The following is a 23388-nucleotide window of genomic DNA, read 5'->3' as shown; positions in this document are numbered from 1 at the left end:
ATTCAAAATGATCTTTTGGAAAATGAGGGAGGAGAAATGGATCATGGGAAGATTCAATATAACATGGATGTGTATTCCAACTGGAGTGATTTTACAGAATATTCAACCATGATCATACCAATGGAAAAGCAAGAGTGTCTAGTGTCAGAAATGAATTCAGGACTTCATGATGATCGACAAGTAGAAATTCAAGTAGAGGGATTTCCATGTAGAGGAGAAGATTAGAGATGTATTCAGAAACATGAGAATCTTATACTTCGACTCTTTGAAAATGAAGTTATCAATGCCATACGACAAGAACCAAAGTTGACTTTGAAGTCTAAGACTTTTTATGAAGCCTGGTTATTTGGATATGTTCCTTTATCTAGAGATGTGAGGCATGTTAGGAATCTCAGAGTTAGAATTCAAGGATTGCAATTATATTTGAACCAATGGAAGCTTAAGAGTTGTCACATGTTGGCACACCATGGTATTTATTTTTCCCAACCATTGAATTAGTTTGCATGATTATACCTTGACTCTGTTAGTGTAAATAATTAATTATTCTTTACACTTTGATTAAGTTTACTTAGGTTAATACATTATTTTATTATTTATTAGTTAGACACCTAGGAGTATGTGTACTCATATGAGTTGTGTAGTGCCTACCCTCATTTACATTTTTCTTGATACATTGTTGCTATCATGGTCAAACTCTGTTAGACTAGTTTTGTATTGATAGTTAGTAGCATTGTTTTTAGACTATCAAATATTGTGTTATGGATTCAATTGATACGTGATGAGATTACTTAGACTCTACATTTCATGTATGCATTATGACTATTACATTATTTTTCAGTTATTGATGATGCTTAGTTAGATGGTTTATCATCACATGTGTTTTCTTATTAATACTTATCCCATACTTGCATGTGTATGGTGTGCATGTTTGTTCTCTTATTGTATGGCATTTCTGATGTGGTTAAGGAAGGGACTTGTAGTCACCTACTAGTTAGATCTACATGATGCACCACTTCTTTCCATTTCCTATTTAGCTTAGCATATATATATATATACATGTAGGTACCGGGTATTGACTTCCTTAAATTGCCAGGATGAGCCTACCCTATCACACTATCTCAATGGTGAGAGAGGGAAGATAAATTATCAAGTCCAAATCTTGAATCCTTAAACCATTTGTCCTAGAAAGGTAGGACAAGTATCCAAGATATTTTACATTTCGAATGTGTCGGATGACATAATTCATGATTTTAACCCTTTAGATTGATTTTGTATGGATTGTTCTATGATGAGTTTTCATATTTTATCTTGGAGGTCTATGGTGAATTTTCTATTAATTAAGTCTAAAATTAAAAGATTTAATTATTTAATTATTTTGGGAAAAATTAATATAATATTATGATCTTTAGATATTTTAATTTTAATTAATTAAATCTAAAATAATTTAAAAAAGAATTAAATAAAAGAAATTAAAATTAATAATAATAATAAAATAATAAATAAATAATAATAATAGAAAAGAAAAAAGAATTAAAATAAAAGTTATAAGTCTACTTAGGAGTAAACGCACCTCTTGATTGCAAATATGTTAACAACATAGGAGTTAGTGCACAAATTAAGCACGTGGTGTCTACAACCTTATGACTCATCTAGAAGGTTGGAAAAGACTCATGCTTAGTTGTCAACACCTTCTTGTTGTTTCTAGAGACATTCTAGGTGCTTCCTGGGAGTTCTTTATATTCAGGCACTCCTAGAAGCTTGGGGAGCATGTTTGGAGGACCTAGGAATGTTGGAGAAGGAAGGAGCTTGCTCTGCAATTTCTGAGGAGAAGTGATTTAGCATCAGTGTCCAGGTAGACACTCCCGATTTTTGCATATGTCATTTTCAATTCTTGCACTTCCTATCTTCTTCATGTCTTCTGAATGCTTTCTAAGGATTTTCATGCGTTGAATATCTTGGTTGTATGCATTCTTGTCATGGGTAGTTAAATTTCTATATAAGAAATTTTCATATGCGTAGATCTGAGGAAACTATCGGGCTATGGTTTTCAGATGTGTGTATATATATATGCTACCTATTGAATCGTAGTGGAAATACATTATTAAAAATTTGAATTCGATTGGGAAACATTTTTTGAAAAATTTTGTAAAAAGAAATTATTAATAATTATGGGGAGGGCGGATTACACCCCATCATACCCCTCTATCTCTGCGACATTGATGGAAGTCTATTACGCAACTACCTACATCAGCAGGCTTGCCACAGCAGAGGCCGCATGGCGACTATTACACATATGTGTGCTCAGTTCTGCCCACGATTATTATATCATAGGGTATGTAAAAGTTAAAACATTTTAATTAAAATTTATGTTATATTATGTATTATGAAATTGATATTGAATAATTCAATTTTCATAATAATTATTATTAAATATTATTAAGTTTTAAGTATTAATTAATAAATATATTAATTATTATGTAATAGTAGTTATTATATTATATTAGCTTATTTATTATAAATAAAATTTTATTAATAGAATATTTCTTTTAATATTTTAATAAAACTAATTTAGTCAAATTTAAATAAAAATATATATAAATGTGGATGAATTGTATTGTTCACATTGATATTTCTTCATGTCTTAATGGAACGATGGGGGTCTAATTCAAATAGCATATACTCTTAGAAACATTTTAAAATATAGATTTAATGGGCAATGGGGTGAATACTTTTATCTATCCAACAAATGTATGGGTTAGGTAAAATGTACAAATTTCTCCATTCAATATCTAAATTTGAAAATGAAAACTTAGACCTCCACACTTTATTCAACTATGTAATTTTAGCAAACCAAAACATGTGCTTCCATTGTGTTTTCTCTATGCTTCTTGTTTTGGATTTTTTGGGTTGACTAGATTGTTAACCAGTTATAGGATGTCTACTAGAGGCTCAAGGGTTATGATTGTGATGTCATGATGATGTCTTTTGATCTCGATCCTTCAAACTCAACCATGGTTATGTGATGGTATGCTGATTGATATTGACTTCAGTCTTCTTGTTTAAGATGTGATTTAAGTAACCTTTTTATGAGTTATTGATCAGTTGTTTTGGAATACTTTCCAGAAACTTGATGGAATTAAATTGTTTATTTGATCGTGATGATGTCATGTTGTGACATGTTTTGACTCAACCATTTTGGAGTTTTTGATCAGTATTACTTTGAGATACTTTTTGGTTGCTTGTTAAGAACCAATGATCATTGTGATTATTAGTGATACCTTCAATTGCCACTAGAGAACTATTGTGGTCATGATTATCTATGGATGCTTTTCTTTTGCTCATGGAGGCTTGATGCTCTTATTGTTAGGGTAAACCACGAACAAAAATAAAAACTACATGCAAATATAACCAATAATAGAAAATAATAGATCACACAAAAATGAATATAAGGCACCAAGATTTAACATGGTTCACCCAATCCCTGGGCTACGTCCACCAAATAGCAAGTCCAATATTATTACAATCCAGTGATTACAACCTGATTACAATTTGTAATCCCTTATAGCTCAATACCACCACAGGAAGCAATTTTGCATCATAACATCATTAAAAATACCTAACCCTAAACCCTTTTATACAAGTATTTTATCCATTTTAGGGTTACAACATGTCGGCCATATGTCGACCATAATATGTTAGCTACAATGTTGGCCACAGCCCCTTTTATACTAATTATGAAGTATGTACAAACTTTCTTGATCAATCACCATAATCTAACAATCTCCCACTTGGGGACTGATTAGGCTCCACACTAAACAACAATCTTCCACTTGGAGACTGATCTTGTAGCAATACCACTACCACATGGGGCTCCCACTAGATCAAACCACTCTGGACTCTATTTTTCTTTGATTCATGTTTAGTCTAAAAGACCAACCAAAGCTGAAGAGGAGTTCAGCTTCTCCCTTGTTACAAACTTTGTCAACATATCTGCTAGATTGTCATTTGTATGGATCTTCTCCAACTTTAACTGTCCATCCTCCAAAACTAACTGAATGAAATGGTACCACAACTGTATGTGTTTGGTCCTAAAATGTAGAACTAAATTCTTTGCAAGATGAATGGCACTTTGACTATCTGTGAACAAATAATTATCCTTTTGAGGATGTCCCAATTCTTCCAAGAAGAACTGAAGCCATATCATCTCCTTATCTACCTCTATAGTAGAAACATAATCTACCTTTATATTGGATAGAGCATTAATCTTTTATAACCTAGAAACCCAACTCACGGCTACCCCACCAATAGTAAAGAAATAACCTATAGTACTCCACCTGGTATCAATATCCTCAGCCAAATCTAAGTTAGCATAGCCCTATAAATTAGTAGCAGAGCCCCCAAAGTGTAAAAAAATATTGGATGTTCCTCTCAAATATCTAAGAATCCACTTGACAGCATTCCAATGCTCAAATCTTGGATGACTCATATACCTACTAATGACTCCCACTGCATTTGCAAAATCTAGCCTAGTGCATACCATAGCATACATCAAGCTTCCTACAACTGAAGCATAGGGTACCTTGGACATCTTATCCTCCTCTTCCTGTGTCTAAGGACACATCTTCTTAGTCAATTCCAAATGACTAGGTAAAGGTGTGCTAACAGCTTTAGCATTCTCCATAGAGAAACGTTGCAACACCTTCTCAACATAATCAGCCTAAGATAGCATCAATGTTCTATTCTTCCTATCTCTACAAATCTTCATACCAAGGATTTGTTTTGCTGCCCCCAAATCCTTCATAGAAAATGCATGTGCTAACTAGTGTTTCGGCCCATTAATATGATCCATGTTAGACCCAGCTACAAGCATATCATCAACATATAAACATAAAATAATTTAGCTATCATCATCCAACCTCTTAAAATAAATACAATAATCTGAATGACACCTATTATAGGCATTATCATGCATAAACCTATCAAATTTTAGATACCATTGCTGAGGTGCTTGCTTCAAGCCATATAAACTTTTCTTCAATTTGCACACTAATTTCTCCTTACCTTTGACCTCAAATCCTTGTGGCTGAGCCATATATATTTCTTCATCCAAATCACCATGAAGGAAGGTTGTTTTAACATCCAGTTGCTCTAAATGAAAATCTTCATTAGCCACAAGACTTAAAACAATATGGATAGAAGTCATTTTAACAACAGGAGAAAATATCTCATCAAAATCAATTCCCTTTTTCTGTGCAAATCCTTTTACAACTAACCTGGCCTTAAATCTTTTCTTACCTCCTTCCTCTTCTTTCAACCTATAAACCCACTTATTCTATAAAGCCTTTTTAATTGCAGGCAACTTGCATAGATTCCATGACTTATTCTTCAGCAAAGAGTCCATTTCATCTTTCATGGCAGACTCCGAATGAATCTTAGTATCCACCTGCATAGCTTCATCATAACTTTTAGGTTCACCAGTATCAGTAAGTAAAATAGAATACAAAGAGGGAGAAAATCTTTGTGGAGGTCAAATTTTCCTTGTTGATCGTCTAACATTCACTAGTGTGTGTGGTATTTGTTGTTGTGGTTATTGCACATCATGAGGAATGGCTGGAACATTAGCTTTTGGAGTATCATCTAGCACTACATAATCATCTTCTTTCTTCTCATGTTGCTGCAACAGATCTTTGTACAACACTTTCTTGTTGAATATGACATCCCAACTTCTAACAATTTTATGATTTTCAAAATCCCAAAGTCTATAACCAAATTCATTAATGTCATATCCAACAAACACACATTTCTTTCATTTAGCTTCTAACTTGGTTCTATTTTTAGAGTCTATATGAGAAAAAGCTTCACAACCAAAGGTCTTGAGAAAAGAATAACTCACCTTCTTACTAGTCCATGCCTCCTCTGGAATACCACAACCCAAAGGAGTAGAGGGACCTCTATTAATCAAATATACTATAGTATTGACAGCCTCTACCCACATGTGTAAGGGCAACCCAACATGCAACCTCATGCTCCTTGCGCGCTCCATTATAGTCCTATTCATGCATTCAGGCACTCTATTTTCTTGTGGAGTCCTTGGAACAATTTTTTGTCTACAAAAACCATTAGTGGAGCAATAATCTTCAAATTCATGACTGTAATACTCACCACCATTATCAGATTTGAGACATTTTAATTTCTTACCAGTCTCATTTTCAACGAAGCATTTCCATTTCTTAAAAGTTTGAAATACATTAGATTTATGTCTAAGGAAATAAACCCATACTTTTCTAGTTGCATCATCAATAAATGTAACATAATAATCAGAACCACCAAGGGAAGATACTTGAGCTGGTCCCCATATATCTATAGGCACAAGCTCTAATTTCTCCTTTTTGTTTTCCTTCCCAGTCTTTACAAAACTCACTCTCTTTTGTTTTCCATACACACAACTTTCACAGAAATCCATATTAACACATTTTAGACCTGGAAAAACTTTCTTTGAATGAATTACTTTCATACCTTTCTCACTTATGTGCCCAAGTTTGTTGTGCCATAGTGTTGTATCAGAATCTACAACAGCTATTTGTTCTCCCTGCTCAACTGCAGTAATTGTTCCTTAACATTCATTTTTCTCTGAAACAATCAAAGTAGAAGGACCAATATCACTTGTACAAAGATATAAGGTGCCTACTTTCACACTTTTTGCTACTACAAGAGAACCTTTTGAAACCTTCCAATTTTTATCATTAAAAGTAACTACACAACCCTCATCACCGAGTTGCCCCACTGAAATTAAATTCCTACTTAATCTTGGAACATGTCTTACCTCATGTACCAGCCAATGATTCCCATTCTGCAACTTAATCTTAATTTTTCCCTTTCCAACAATTTGACAGGGTTCATTATCTCCCAAATAAACAAGCCCAAAATCCCCTTGGACATAATCAATGAAATAACCTCTATGAGGTGTAGCATGAAATGAAGCACCAGAATCTAAAACCCATGAATCATCAACACTTTCTAAAGACAGAAGAAAAGCATCCTCTCCGGATTTTTTACTTACCACATTTGCCTCCTTGTCTCCATCTAATTTATCTGCTTCATTTTTCTTTCGATTCTGGCAATCTTTTTTTTTGTGCCCTTGTTTCTCATAGTACCATTAATCATTTGGTCCTCTTGATTGAGACCTCTTCCCCTTTGACTTTCCTCTTGATTTCCCAAAATTTCTAGAGCTACTTGCTCTCTCATTCGTTCTACCCCTGCTTTTTGCATTCAAAGTACTTCCTAATGTAGATCCACCTAAGGATTTCCTACAAGTTTCCTCACTCAAAACAACATCGATCACATCATCATATTTTAGGGTACTAGATCTAGGAATAGAATTACTCACCGCCATTACCAACCCATTCCAGGTTTTAGGCAAACAAAACAAAATCAAGAGAGCCCTAATTTCTTCATCAAAATTGATAGCCATAGAAGATAACTAACTAGTAATAGTATTAAACTTATTTAAATGATCTACAATAGATCCACCTTCTGCCATTTTCATATTAAATAAATGCTTCATGAGAAATACCTTATTTGAAGCAGAGGGCTTTTCATATAGTGTCACTAGGGTTTTCATCAAATCTTCTGTCATATTTTCTTTTGTAATATTAAATGCCACCGATGGTGCCAAGCATAACTAAATGCTTTCAAGTGCCTTTCTATCCAAAAGATCCCATTTAGCTTCTGACAGAGTTCCCTGATTCTTTCCTTTGCCTTCCAATGGCTTCCATAAATCCTTTTGATATAGATAGTCTTCCATTTGCATCTTCCATAACTAGAAATTCTTCCCATTAAACTTATTAAGCCTTAGCTTACCCTCATCTACCATCGCTCCCACTCAACCATGAGACTCCCAGTTAACTGTGAGACTTTCCTGCACAGGATAACTAAAAGACAACCTCACTTTGATACCACTTGTTAGGATAAACCACAGACAGAAATAAAAACTACATGCAAATATAACCAATAATAGAAAATAATAGATCACAAATAAATGAACACAAGGCTCCGAGATTTAACGTGGTTCACCCAATCCCTGGGCTATGTCCACCAAATAGCAAGTCTAATATTATTACAATCCAGTGATTACAACCTAATTACAATTCGTAATCCCTTACAGCTCAATACCGCCACAAAAAGAAATTTTGCATCATAACATCATGAAAAATACCTAACCCTAAACCCTTTTATACAAGTATTTTATTCATTTTAGAGTTACAACATGTCGGCCATAATATGTTGGCTACAACATCGGGCATGGCCAAGTCGTATGGTGAATATCACACATGTCTGCTCAGTACTACCCACGATTATTATATCACAGGGTATGTAAAAGTTAAAACATTTTAATTAAAATTTATGTTATATTATGTATTATGAAATTGATATTGAATAATTCAATTTTCATAATTATTATTATTAAATATTATTAATTTTTAAGTATTAATTAATATATATATTAATTATTATGTAATAGTAGTTATTATATTATATTAGCTTATTTATTATAAATAAAATTTTATTAATAGAATATTCTCTTTTAATATTTTAATAAAACTAATTTAGTCAAATTTAAATAAAGAATATATAAATGTGGATGAATTTATTGTTCACATTGAAATTTCTTTGTGTCTTGATGGAATGGTGGGGGTCTAATTCAAATATCATATACTCTTAGAAACATCTTAAAATATAGATTTAATGGGTAATGGGGTGAATACTTTTATCTATCCAAAAAATATATGGGTTAGGTAAAATGTACAAATTTCTCCATTCAATATCTAAATTTGAAAATGAAAACTAAGACCTCCACACTTTATTCAACTATGTAATTTTAGCAAGCCAAAACATGTGCTTGCATTGTGTTTTCCCTATGCTTCTTGTTTTTCATTTTTGGGTTGACTAGATTGTTGATCAGTTATAGGATGTCTACCAAAGGCTCGGGGGTTATGATTGTGATGTATTTTGATCTCAATCATTTAAACTCAACCGTGGTTATGTGATGGCATGTTGATTGATATTGTCTTTAGTCTTCTTGTTTAATATGTGATTTATTTAACCTTTTTATGTGTTATCAATTAGTGGTTTTGGAATACTTTTCAGTCACTTGATGGAATTGAATTGTTTATCTGATCTTGATGATGTCATGTTGTGACATGTGTTGACTCAACCATTTTGGATTTTTCAATCAATATTACTTTGAGATACTTTTTGGTTGCTTGTTAAGAACCAATGATCATTATGATTATCAGTGATACCTTCAGTTGCCAATAAAGAACTGTTGTGGTCATGATTATCTATGGATATTTTTCTTTTTCTCATGGAGACTTGATGCTCCTATTATGGATTATTCTTTGGTATTTTTCTAGTTGCTTTGTATAGGACTATAGTGATTTGTGAATTATGATTCCATGAGCTTAGGGTAGGTTATCTACTTGTAGTGTTGGGAAGTGGCTTGCAATGGGGGCAGAGGCCCTAAGAGGCTTCCAGGGTAACTCATTGTAAGTTGTTTTAATAAGTGAAAACATGACACCTAATACTAACTTAAATGGACTTAATAAGATAATTGTTTGTTCTCACCCATGCCTCGAGTGCTAGTACAAACTAGGATGGGAGTAGAGAGAAGGCTTGGTTGGACCTTGCATTCTGTAGTATGCCTCATCTATATGAGAGAATACTAGTGGCCACATAGGGATTAGTAGGGGGCCGGGGTCTATTGGGAGACTATCAGGGTAACTCTAGCATGATCCATGCGATGACACTTTCCCACTTGCATAGTAGGTTCCCTATATGTCTTTGTGTGCCTCTAGGATTAGATGTTAGTTTGTGTTGGAACCTTTGAGTTAATATACTTTTAGGATTCTTGGACTTAGAAATTATTTGTGCTATGTGACTTGATAACCTATTTGGGACTTGGGATTATCTCCTTAGAATGGTGGGAGTGGACCATTTAGGTTCCATGCAGTTGGGTGGTAGTGCCTCTTCACTCTTACCATATGATATTCGTATGAGATACCTTGGCTGATACATTCTTTGTTGGCATCTATTTTCATTATGTTCATGGGTTATGTTGGTGGACACATATTGGTGATTTGCATCTATTAGATAATGTTATCTTATGCTTTATCTTGCATGTTAGATTCCTTTCTGCATATGATGTAGTATGATTTAGAAATGACATTCCTACTATGCTAATACTGATGATCTCTTTGGTGATTTGGGATGTTACGCATGGAGGGATGGCTAGGGCCCATGATGGTCTAATGATGCTATTTATAGTTGGGAGGAACTATGCACTTAGTTAATTATGTTTGTGATAAATGGTTATCCTTTATGATGGATGTTTATATCTGTTATGATGATGTATCATGTATGACATCTGATTACATTTACTTTATTGCATCATGGATTAGAATTAGGATGATGATGTACTTTATTTCACAAATTTATATTCTTTTAAGCCTTTCATACCCTGTGGCATGTACAGTGGGTGATCGAGCAATCAAAAATGTAATTTAAGAACGTTGGACTTTTCATTATTATTTTATGTGGATGTAGTATTAGATGGAATCATTAAGAGTTAATTAGATTTGATTCAACATTAAAGGATGCTTGAAGAATGTAACCTATTATGTATGTTTATGTTTACTTTCACTTGAATTTTTGCTATTGCTTTTGCTACAATGTTGTGAATGGTTAACTTTCATGTTTAAAAAGAAAAAAAGGAAAATGCTACCAAACTTAGTGAAACTTTAGGTTAGTTCTTTGGATCCCTTGGTGGGGCATTACAAGTTGTCTTGTTGACAACACAAGAGTTAGCAACTCTATTTCAACACATGGTGTCTAAAAAAACTAGAGTTTGCATATTCAACTGAGTTGTCATGTAGACAATGCAATTGTTCAGACTCTAATTAAGCACATGGTGTCTACAACATCTTTTTATGTGACACACTTATGTAAGTTTATCCTCGCATTATTGCACAAACTCCTATGCTCAATGGAGGATAATCCACTCTTGGTGGACATGTGCTTAGTTGTGAGGCTTATCATTTTGCTAACTCTTAGTCATTGTAGAGGCCTTTATATACTATCACGTCTAGTGCACATGTACATTAATTAATCCTCATATTGTTATTATGATCATACATCATTTGGTCCATATTGTGCTTTTTTCTTGAGCTTCTTGATCTTGGCATCATTTTTCCCAAGGAAAATTCCTAGATGGTATCATAGCTCTACCAAATTATTACATGGTATTAGAGTTGAGGGAGTGTCATTTCATAGCCATTGGAGACAATTTTTTTGCTTCACCTCTCGGAGGAACCCAATTTAGATCCAAAGAATCTAAAACTATTAGGAGCATCTAGAGCCAAAGAAGACCTCACCATTATGTCCAAAGCATCAAATATGTGAATTTTGAGTATAAATTTTCCTACCCTAGGAAATAGTCAAAATTGAGATAACTTTTTTTTTGGAAACCGAAACCTAAAGGCCCAATTTCCAAAATTGGTATGATCTCTTCATATTTATGCAATTGATTTTTAGATCTATAATTAGATATTGGCATATTATTCTAAAAGAGTTTGGTTTTGATCCACCTACACCCATAGTCATTCAATGTTATAATCAAAGTGCCATTGAAATTTCAAAACATCCAGTCCAACATTAGTGGACAAAACACATTGAGGTTCATATGCACTACATTAGAAAACTAATTCATGAGTAGGTCATTACATTGCAGTATTGTCCTATAGAGTAGCAGATAGCTAACATCTTCACCAATCCATTCATAGAGGTCAAGTATCTTCATTTGCAACATCTCTTGGGGGTGTAGGATTTTTCACTAGGGGGGTCACACGACTCTTCTCTTTTGTATTGTATTTTTCTCTCTTTTTGAGGGAGGGTTTTTTCCATGAAGTTTTCCCTCTTTCTCCATTTTTAGAGAGATTATCTTTCATTGTATTATATTTATGGAATTGTATTTGTAACTAGGTACCTAACATGGCCTAGTATCTTGGACACATTATGCATTTTTATCATAGCTTTTGTGAGCTTAAGTGCATTCCCCTAAATTTCACTTAAGGGGAGGTGTTAGTGTAAATAATTAATTATTATTTACACTTTACTTAATTTTACTTAGGTTAATGCATTATTTTATTATTTATTAGGTATAAACCTAGGAGTGTGCATACTCATATGAGTTGTTTAGTTGACAACACAGGAATTAGAAAATCTATTTTAGCACATGGTGTCTACAACACTGGAGTTTGCATAATCAACTAAGATATCATGTAGACAACATATTTTTTTGCACTCTAATTAAACACTCGGTGTCTACAACATCTTTTTATGTGACACGCCTATGTAATCTTATCCTCTCATCATCACACAAACTCCTGTGCTCAATGGAGCATAATCCACTTTTGGTGGACATGTGCTTAGTTGTGAGGTTTATCTTTTTTCTAACTCCTAGACATTCTAGAGGCCTTTATATATAGGATTTTCTAGTGTACATGTACAATAATTCATTCTCATATTGTTATTATGATCATACATCATTTGGTCCATGTTGTTCTTTGTTATTGAGCTTCTTGATCTTGGCATCATTTTTCCCTAAGAAAAATTCTTATAGAATCACTAGAGATAGGGAAACATGCCTTGTACATAGAATAGTTAGGACTCTTTGTTGTGTTGTTTTGTTGTTCCTGGTCTTCTTTTTCAGTTCTCCTATTTTTAGTGTCAATTTCCCCCTTTGCAAAGTGGTTCTTCACATGACTCTATAGCCCAATGGATAAGGCATTGTTCTAGCTATTCTAGGTTTGAGCTTCATCCTTGTTAGTCCTTATCCCTAGTTAGAGCCAGTTGTTTCCATGGCCCTTGTAACTGACAAAGTGTAAAAGAAACATTTAAAAAAAAATCATCTCTATTTTGAGTCAAAGCAAGTTTGAATGTATCAAACTTCCAGCTTTGAAAGGGAAAATTATTGATCATATTTATAATGACTTTCTGATCTTGATGCATCTATTTCTCTTCATCTCAATCCAATACTTCAGATTTTTCTAATCTGGTTCCCAAATCTTAAGTTATCAAAGGTTAATGAAGCATTACAGAACACATGTTTCAACTCAAAATCTTAACCTCTACGTCAAAAAAGTTAAGATAAATTTTTGTAAGAATTTGTTGTAGGGAAAAATTCAGCCAAGACCAAGGAACTCCAACACAAACATGAAATAGACCAGATTATGATCAAAATAACTCTATAGTATTCAATTCAACGTACAAGTACACTAGGAGTGCTTGTATATAAACCCCTCTGAGATTCATCTAGAATGCCCAGGAATTAGCTACATGATAAGTCATACAACTAGACTCATGTCCACCAAATATGGGCTATCCTCCATTAAGAATGGAAGTAAGTGCAATGATCAGAGGATAAGCCTACAATGGTATAGCATGCAAATTTATGTTGTACACACCATGTGCTAAATTAGGAGTTTGAATTAATGTGTTGTCTACATGACAACTCAGTGAATGATCCAAACTCTAGTGTTTTAGACACCATGTGTTGAATTAGAGTTGTGTACTTTCGTATTGTCAACATAACAAATCATAAAAGTATGCAAACTACTAAGTGTCTCACAAAATAAATAATAAAATAATGTACTAACCTAAGTAAACTTAAGCAAAGTGTAAATAGTAAATATATATTTACACCAAAAATTTCCAAAATACATGTTTTTAAACAAATTATTAACCATTAACCTCATCCAAAAAGGTTAAGATTCGAGCCCCAAAATACGTGTTTCATCTTAAAATCTTAACCTCTCCATCAAAAAGGGGTTAAGGTAAATTTTCAAAACATGTATTCTGAACCATTAGCATTTTCCTATCATCCAAATAGGTTAAGGTTAGAGGCTCAAAACATGTATTTTCCACCAGATCATTAACCTTAACCTCTCATAAGAAAAAAGGTTAAGATTTGAGTTCAAAATACATTTTTAGATGTGGTTATTACCCTCTTTGTTCAAAAGCTAAAAGATTTTGTATGTGGTTCAAATTGAGTAAATTATTATTCGTAAGCAATAATAAGGTTGGCATGTTTACAAGGTCAAGAGTCATTCCTCAAAGATTGGAAAGAAAGATAAATTCAATTTGAAAGCATGGTTTTAACTATGATCTCCATTGACATTTTCTTTATATAGAATGATTTGTTTCCTTGGGTACATGTTTTGATAATACCCACATTGTGGATGACATAGCCTATGGAAAGAGACATCCCTATTTTGTGAACAAGAGAAAATATACTCCATACTCACCACTCCCACACAAGCTAAGATCCATGCTTGTACATAGTGGAGGGGCTCCAAATACTCAAAGAATGTGTAGGTTCCATACTCATACTTCTTCAATCTCTAGCCAATGACATTCAAATTTTGAGAGATGAAAAGTGGAAAGAGGAAGAAGCTACAATATTAGTACCAAGGGATATGATTAGCATCAAGCTAGGAGACATTGTTCCTATAGATGCCCATCTACATGAGGGAGATCCTTTAAATATTGACCAGACTACTCTCACTAATGAATCTCTTCCTATTACAAAGTATCTAGGAGGTGAAGTTTACTCTAGTTCTACTTGAAAGCAAGGAGAAATTGAAGTTGTTGTTATTGCTACTGGAGTTCACACTCTCTTTGGAAGAGCTACCCATTTAGTTGCTTCCACCAACAATGTTGGACATTTTCAAAAGGTCCTAGCAGCCATTGGTAACTTATGTATCTATTCCATTTCCATTGGCATTGTAATAGAGATTATTGTAATGTTTCCTCTCCAAAAGAAAAATTACTAGAAAGGGGTCAACAATATTTTTTGTTTTATTGATTGCCAATATTCCTATTACAATGCCCACCATGTCATCTCTAACTGTGGCTATTAGTTCCCATCACCTCTCTCAGTAGGGAGCCATTACTAAGAGAATGACTATCATTGAAGAAATGGTTGGAATGGATGTCCTCTGTAGTGATAAAACTAGCACTCTAACACCAAATACGTTGAGATCATGGAAAAAAAACTCATTGAGCTACTTACAAAGAGAGTAGATAAAGAACTTGTGGTGTTGTTGGCAGCAAGGGCTTCAAGAACTAAAAATCAAGATGCCATCGATGCTAACATGGTTCAAATGTTGTCAGATCCAAAGGAGGAAAGAATAGGGACCACTAAAGTCCATTTTTTGCCATTCAATCCTATTGATAAGAGAATTACTTTCACTCAAATTTATTCAAAAGAAAATTGGCATAGAGCCAGTAAAGGAGCACCAAAGTAGATTTTAGAACTTTGCAAGTGCAAGGAAGACATGAAAAACAATGTCCATTAAATGATTGATAAGTATGTTGAATGAGGGCTTCAATCTCTGGTTGTGGCTAGATAGGAAGTGCTTGAGAGAAAGATAGAAAATGTTGGAGGACCTTGGGTTTTCATAGGTTTGTTGCCTTTGTTTGAACATCCTTGCCATGACAATGGAGAAACCATTTGTAGAGCTTTTAACCTTGGAGTCAATGTAAAGATGATCATAGGTGACCAAATAGCTATTGCTAAAGAAATAGGATGAAGGCTTGGAATGGGGACTAATATGTATCCTTCAACTGCCTTACTTCACCAAGACAAGAGAGTAAAAGTACAAAGTTGTGTCACCTTTTAGGCTCACAAAGTTGTGTTCAAATGATCTGTATAAATTCATTTTAGCTAGTCTATATATGGTCTCACACGTTTCCAATTGGAAATGTCTATTAAATGCATGTTTTATACTAGTTTGTATCCAATTACTAAATAATTTAAATTATTTTAGAAAAATGACATTTTAATAAATATAACTTTTTTTAATGATATTTTTTTAGTAACATATAAATACCATTTTATAGAGCTCAAAGTAAACAATATTCTCATATAAAGTTTATCCTATGTTAATTAAATATAGTGTATTGTAATTAAAATAATCTACAAGCACATATTTTAACACTTGAAAAAATGTCAATTTTGAGAAAGAAAAAAATATTAAATCATATCAAAAAATATATAAATTATATTATGTTCCAGAGGAGAGAGTCCTCTTCTAGAATGTATAAATTTTCTTCCAGCCAGAATAGATATGGTTTGAAAAATGTGGTGGGAGATGAAAACTGTTTATTTTAGGTGAGTTGAAATTTGAATCATTATAAAAGAGAAAATATAGGTCTAAAGTAAATTTTTTATTTTTTATTATTCAAGCTATGTATGTTATCTATAACATAGTCTAAGTTCAAATGGAGATAAGTTTATTTCCATGTAGTTTTTTTGTGGGAACTAAACCCCTAATTTTAAACATTTTTTAGCAACTAAAAAATTATCTATAAAAAATAGGAATATATATATCAATTCTTATTTGAAATAATTATTTAAAATTATGATCCTAAAATTCATCCATTTCTACACATTTCATTAGTTTACTTCATTTTCAAATTCTAAATAACAATACAATTTTTATGTCATTGAAGGTGAATAGTTATACTTTTGTTAGCCTTTTCCTTTACAAAAGGGTGACAAAAGTTTGTGCTTTTACCCAAGATGATATCTAAACCATCTCTTTCGATTGATGATTTGTTGGAGTATTCCCAAAACACAAGTATGAAATAGTGAGGTAGCTTCAACAAAGAAAACCACAGATGATAGATATAAGCAAGAGATCATGAACATAAAGTTATTGTGTGGTGCACTTTTACAAGCCTCATGCTCTTGATCTCATCATGAAAATAGGGATATGTATTCACTAATAAAGTGATGTAACTTGAATAAAGCATTCAAATATCAAAGGAGATTGATAAGGACTGATGATTCAATCTTCCTCTCAAATGATGTAAGGTCCAAGTTTCAGATTGTACTTGGTTAATTTTGTAGAGGTTGATTAACCTCTCCCAAATTATGTATTTTGGAGGTAGTTATTAACCACGAAGGAGTAATTCTTAACCTCCATGTCTATATAAGGAGTCATTTTTGGCTTTGTTGGGGGACTTTTTGGACTTTAGAAAAAGGAAACACTATGCTAAAATTTTGATTAGAAGATGATATTTGCAAAGTGTGTACAAATTATGTCTTTGTAATTAGAAATTCCTCTTAGGTTCTTTGTGCAAGAAAATAAAGGAACGTGCAATTTGAGTTCTCTTGTTTTGAATCTAAACTATTAGAAATATTGATTCTCTTTGCAATGAGCATTTTCATGGTATTGTGCAAATGTTTATGAATCTTTGGATCAATATTGTGTTAGTGATAATTCTCAAGTGTAGATCTTGATTGTTGTAATTAGAAGTTTCATTTTGTTTGATACATTAATCATAAATGGCATTCTATTGATCTTTTAAATTTTTATTTCATTTTTATTTGTAAAACTTCATAAATTATATCATATGAGGGAGCTTCCCCTCTAAACATACAGGAAGGCTAGATATTAAAGGCTTATCCAACTATTGTGAATAGTTTGCCACATAGACTTTGTTGGGCCATTTTCAAGTGACAAATCTATTTACCAACATACCTTCCCCTATAATAACACTAAAAAATGGTGTGTCAGCTTTATACCTTAGTACAAAATGATTGTACATCCTTTTATAGTGACTCCATGATTAGACAGAATCATGTGTTTTCCCAAAATAACATATTGACTTTGTTTATTTTGTCAACTCGAGAGTGTAAGCTTGAGAGGGTGGCTACAAAGTATATGCTCTAATTCCTCTTTAAGTCATTACAACTAAAAAAAAAGGGAATGTTGAAAGAGACTTGAGCTAGGAACTAAAACAACATTATCTTAGAGCTTAAAGTAATGTTGCAAATAGTAAATCTATCTATACACCTATGTTGCAGGAGCAGTTCCCTAGTTCTATTATCAATGACTGTAGGAATGGTTCACTCACCAAGTGAGCCCCCTTGGGTGAGTGAACAAAAAGACAATCAACACAAAATGTGTAGACTTGATCTTTGTATTCTATTCATTCATGGTAAGAGATTACATCTGATTAAAAATAAGATCGCATGTTCTTGTTATGAAAATCAATCTATTCTATCTTTTTCTCTCTCAAAAATTTATTTCAAAGCTATAGTGGACATTATTTAAAGGGAAACATCAAGAACTTTCCTAACTCTATGATTACTCCATCAATAAGGATCAATTACAGATTCATAAAGTTCACAACAGAGTTATCATTAACTGTGATTAACTCCAAGAATATAGCAGGTTGAGGGAGCTATATTTGTGTGTTGCCATATCACAAATCACACAATAATCTAGTCAGCTTTGAGTTAGCTTGAAGTGTTGACTTTTGAATATGCATGGCAAGTACCTACAAAAATTGAATGCATACAACTTCCACATACATATTATTCATTTCATCATCAATGTTAGAGAAAAAGGTATAATGTTCAAACTATCATTTTTTGAAAATCCTATGGGTACAGGAAGAAATCTACCCAAAACATAGCATGGATGAGGAAACATTTATCAGCATGTAATATTCCTACATTATACCATAGAAGTTCATAGATGAAAACAAATATAGCATATCCAAACTATCTATTCTTCAACTTCATGTCTAATCATAAATATAACATATTCATAAAAACATAAGTTCATTTTCTTAAAACCATAGAGTCATAAATGTTTTTGCAAGATAATTGTGTAAAAACAAGATAAAAAGGATCTAAAAATAATGACCTTTTAGAGGCTCATCAATATCCTCATCAAAACTTATTTTGTACTGGTCAAAATTTTGACCAACATTCAATGAGGGTTTTGACCAAATGGTAGTCGAGTGTATGGAATCTTGGTCAAAAATGATTTGTCAAATGCATAGTATGCTTGTAAATAATGGATCTTCAAACAAACAAAATTACTAAGGTTGATGATGGTATTTTTGACGAAGCCTTCATAGAATGTTTGATAGGCCTATTTATATTTCAATGCACATTAGGCCATTTTTTTGGCTTCATTTTTGACCAAATGTGTGTCAAAATTTCAACCAAATTGGTTGGTCATCTAAGACTTGACCAAAATACCCTGACAAGAGTTGTGGCCAAGGTTTTGACCAATGGCTATGGAAATTTTGATCAATTGGCATCAAAAAATGAGGACAATTTTACTAGTGTTTCCACATACCTTAGGACTAGATAGATGGTGAATCTTGTAAGGCCAAAAAATTAAAAGATGGTTCATTATCCACAGAGCTACAAAATAACTTTATTAATTGGTATTTATCAAGGGCTATGGTTTATTTCAATAAGTGGTGTGTTTGTACTAGAAATCCTATGGTAGTACCCAAATGTGAGGGTAGTTATAAGACGAGTGCTATTCAAAATCCCTAACACAATGGATGTCTTCTACCTATAAACTCATTTATGCTCATAAACCAATATTTAGGGAATTATTAATAATATTTTTGTAGTATAAGCCATGATTATAACGCAAAAATATCCCATCCTCATACCACTATAATAATATATTGGGTCACCTACCCACATTCTTATCTTTTTATCTTTTAGATCCAAAATTTATCATCATTAACAAGTTGAATTTGTTCCATCCAATCAACCCAATTTTGCATGCCTCCTTATATAGGTTTCACATTCCCTATATAACATAAGAGAATGTAGTAAGTACTGGGACTCTTGTCAATAATAGATATTTCACATTTTCTAGCCATAAATAGCTTAAGATTTCATCATTAGATGATAGGTCTACATCTAGGTAAGTATAAACACATTAGTAATATGCTTTTTCTATGATTACTATGTATTCTTACTACAAAATCCTTACAAATATAAAACATCATCATCACCTTTTTTATTTTTTCTCATTGCTTATAATCCTTCTACATCACTTAGTTCTAGAACTTGAATTTTCCTAGCTTATTAGATCATTGATCTCATTGCAGTCTTTCTTACTCTATACCAAGGGGCTATAAGAAATTCTATGAATTTCCAATGCAATAAGTGAATGTACACTCAATACTTATTGCATTTATACCAATTACACTATAAAATAAAGTCTTTAATATAGGAATGATCACATAGTTCTAACTAGAAGTTTGAATTTTCTGTCTTATTAGTTCATATCATCACAACTTAGAAAAGAAAGTAGTTCATTGAAATTCTATTCTAATGAGAATTCTTATTTTGTATGCCAACTTATAAATTACTACACTTAACATGGATCCACTATACCTAAGTGTTACAAAATGATGGGGACACAACCCAAGAACAGAATGGATGCAACAGAAAAGGGGAATTGTATTAACTAAAAAATAAGCTAGTACATTCAGTACAGAGAAAATAAACTTCAGAACATGCCCTAAGGGCTTACAATAGCATAGATGTGGAGATAATTTCTCCTTTCAGTACCTCCTCTCAAACTCCACTCCGAACTGCCTTTTACAATGCCAAGAATCTCCTTAACTAGACCCTGGAGGGTTAAGGACTAGGAATACATTCTAGAAGGTGCTAGTAGGCATCCATTGACCAAATAGAAGGCTCCAGAAGCTGCATTAGAAGTCGGCACAAATCTAGAAGAATCTAGAAACGGTAACCGAACTTTCGGGAGGCATAACTTTCGAACCGTAGCTCTAATTGATGAACCGTTTACATTTTCGAAAAGCTCTCGAAGCGCTCTATAGCAAAATGGACCAGATTCACTCGTCCCTCATTTTTTAGCCCTTTTTGAGGTCATTTAATGCCCCTAACCTAACTTTGAAGCATTCTTAGGAGGTCTCCACAACCCAAAAAAATGCAATAACTTTCAAACCGTGGGGCCTTTTGACCTGATTCTTTTTTTGGAATGCTCTAAATTACAATTACATTCATCTAGCCAATTTACACCTCCTAGTTCACCAAAATGATGGCTCAATTACATACTCCTATTTTTTTGGGATTTACATGAACACTGATAGTGGAACTGTGAGAGTTGAAACCTTTATTTGACCCAAATGGGTATCCAAAAATGAAAACACATGAAACAGAAACTAAGTCTAAGTATTTTTTTTTGGTGACACAGGATTGCCCTTATACCTCTGGATGCTCCTACATCAGACACCCAGGGTAGATTGAAAAGTGACCCTGTCACTTTATGAATGGTAGAGGAAATCCCAAATGGGAAACCTCAGCTGCTGAAATCCAAGTTGAGTCCTCGATCGGTCATCCTTTCCATTTGACCAAATACTCTTCATACTACCTATTTCTGGTACTCCTACCCACACGATGATCTAGAATGTCTTCTATCTCCTCCTTCTTAGAAGCAGGAATTGGACATGGCTCTAACACTAGCTCCTCATCTGCATCATCATCATGATACTGCAATGTTGAAAATGGGAGAAATGTGAATACCATCTAGCAGCTCCACTTCATATGCATTTCCTGAGTCATGTTTCTTCAAAATTTTGCAAGGGCCAAATTTTTTCATTTTCAGCTTGTTGTAAGTACCGGCTAGAAATATTTCTTTTCGTAAGTGCACCATGACTTGATCCCCTACTTGGAATTCCTTATGTCTTCTCCTTTGATCAGCCCTAGCTTTATACTCTTCATTCATCTTGGTAATGTGTGCATGAACCTCCTCATGTAGATGCTTCATATGTTCAACAAATTCTTTCACTTCAGCACTTGTCCTCTCCCCTTACTCTATCTTCCTCAATTCTGGTGCAGTCCTTGGGCTATTCCCATATACAATTTGGAATGGTGATTTTCCAGTACTCCTATTTATAGAGTTATTGAAAGAAAACTCTGCTTGTGGTAGAATCAAATCCCATCCCTTGGGCTTATCCCCAACTAAACATCTCAGGAAATTGCCCAGACTTCTATTTACCACTTCTGTTTGGCCGTCAGCCTGCGGGTGATGCGTGGAATTGAAGTTTAGGTCTATTCTCAACTTCTTCCACAATGTCCTCCAGAAATACCCCACAAATTTAGTATCTTTGTCAGAAACTATCTCCTTGGAAGTCCATATAGTCTTACCAGCTCTTTGAAAAACAAGTCTACAATATGGATAGCATCATGAGTTTTGTGGCACGGAATGAAATGTCCCATTTTGGAGAACCTATCAAACACCATGAATACTGAGTCATTACCCCTTTGTGTCCTTGGAAATCCAAGAACAAAATCCATACTTATGTCCTTCCATGGCCTTGATGGAACAGGCAATGGCTGATATAGGCCAGTATTGTGACTAAACCCCTTGGCAACTTGACAAACCTAGCAACTTTGTACAAACTTCTTCACATCTTGTGAAATTTGAGGCCAAAAATAATGTTCTCTAAGAATGGCAATGGTCTTATCTCGACCAAAATGTCCTGCCATCCCTCCACTGTGTTTCTCCTTAATCAGATTTTACCTCATGGAACTCCTTGGAATGCACAATTGACTACCCTTGAACAATATGCCATCCTGAATTAAATAGTCTAACCACTTGGTTCTATCTACAGCAACAGGTTCTTTACAAGCTTTCCATGCTTTAGCAAAATCAGGATCCTCGAGGTACAAATTCTTGAGTTCATCAAACCCAACTACTTCAACTTGCATTATTGTAAGCAACAACTATCTCCTACTTAGTGCATCTACAACCCTATTAGATTTTCCACTTCTATGCTTCAACACAAATGTATAGCTCTGCAAGAACTCTACCCACTTCATATGCCTCTGATTCAATTTACCTTGGCTATTTAGGTACTATAATGCCTGATGATTAGTACACAAAACAAATTCCTTTGGCAATAAATAATGCCTCCATTTCTTTAAGGCCTCAACTATTGCATAGAACTCTTGATCATAAACAGAATACTTCTTCTTTGCATCATTCAATTTTTCACTAAAATATGCAATAGGCTTACCTTCTTTGCTTAATACAGCCCCAATAGCATTGTCACTGGCATCACAATCCACCTAGAAAACCTTTCTAAAATTTGGAAGTGTCAACACAGGTTGTTCTATTACCTTCTTCTTTAGCAATTCAAAACTTCTCGCAGCTGTTGTAGTCCATTTGAACTCTTTTCTATCCCCTCTTATTGTATTAGTTAGGGGTGCACATATGCCACTAAAATTCTTAATAAACTTCCTGTAAAAGTTAACAAGACCATGAATGATCTTACTTTAGTAGCAGACCTTGGAGTAGGCCATTCCAAGATGTCTTTTACCTTCTCTAGATCCATTTTGAGACCTTCGGGTGATATAACAAACCCTAAATAGACTAACTCCCTTTTTGCAAAGATACATTTCTTCAGATTAATTAATAGTTTCTCTTCCCTTAGCCTTTCAAGGACACTACGAATATGCAGTAAATGTTCTTC

General features: G+C 33.6%; 1 pseudogene; it reads left to right on the top strand.

Annotated features, from left to right (window-relative positions):
* Nucleotides 1-36: 36 nt before the first annotated feature.
* LOC149558233 (plasma membrane ATPase pseudogene) lies at nucleotides 37-15737 on the top strand (annotated as a pseudogene).
* Nucleotides 15738-23388: the final 7651 nt, after the last annotated feature.

This window comes from Cupressus sempervirens, chromosome 5 (assembly GCF_028749045.1).
Source record: "Cupressus sempervirens isolate cs-2001-9-10 chromosome 5, ASM2874904v1, whole genome shotgun sequence".
Classification (NCBI taxonomy): domain Eukaryota; kingdom Viridiplantae; phylum Streptophyta; class Pinopsida; order Cupressales; family Cupressaceae; genus Cupressus; species Cupressus sempervirens.
This window is presented reverse-complemented; position numbering and strand designations above follow the sequence as displayed.